Source organism: Frankliniella occidentalis, unplaced genomic scaffold (genome assembly GCF_000697945.3).
Source record: "Frankliniella occidentalis isolate FOCC.00 unplaced genomic scaffold, Focc_3.1 Scaffold182, whole genome shotgun sequence".
NCBI lineage: Eukaryota > Metazoa > Arthropoda > Insecta > Thysanoptera > Thripidae > Frankliniella > Frankliniella occidentalis.
Genome location: NW_026267308.1, coordinates 93,008 through 93,712, shown reverse-complemented (window position 1 = coordinate 93,712; position 705 = coordinate 93,008).

Sequence of the window (705 nt, the reverse complement as noted above, 5' to 3'; positions counted from 1 at the left end):
CAGACTGCGGTTGGGCTCTCTGTCAAGTCCAAGACCGCATTGCAAACGGAGCAATGCGGTAAATCCACTGATTCCACTGTGAAGTGTCCAACCTGCCTAAAACAATTCAAGTACAAAAGGAATCTTTTTCGTCATGAGCGAGAGAGCCACTCGGACCAGAAATGTGTGTGTGCTAAGTGTAATGGTGTGTTCAAAAATCAACGTACCTTGAATATGCATCAGAAACTTGTTCATCAGTTTACTTGTAAGTTATGCAAAAAAGTGTTTATGTCAATTATTTTGCTTCTTAAGCATAAAAAGAAGGAGCATCGATCCAAATGTTCACATATCTGTATTGGGTGTAGGCGACGATTCAACTCGTCTAAAGCATTAAGATACCACACCAGCATATGTAAAGTTAAGAGGGTTAAACTAGAGCGCTATCAAAGGGTATGTGATGAGTGGCGCAAAAAATCTAGTCTTAAGGGGCGTGTGGAGCATGTTGAGAAAGCTGACGAAGGGGGTTGGGTTGCTGAGAGTGTGCTCGATGGAGACGCTCGGGTTCATAAGCTGTGTATAACAGATGTAAATGACTTGCAATTGACACTGCTGAAAAACCAAGACGGTATACACCGTATCTTACTTAAAGATATTCATGAGCTACGTCGTATGAAATGGTATGTAACTGCTACCATACGATGTCAGAAAGGAGAAAATGAGGATCTT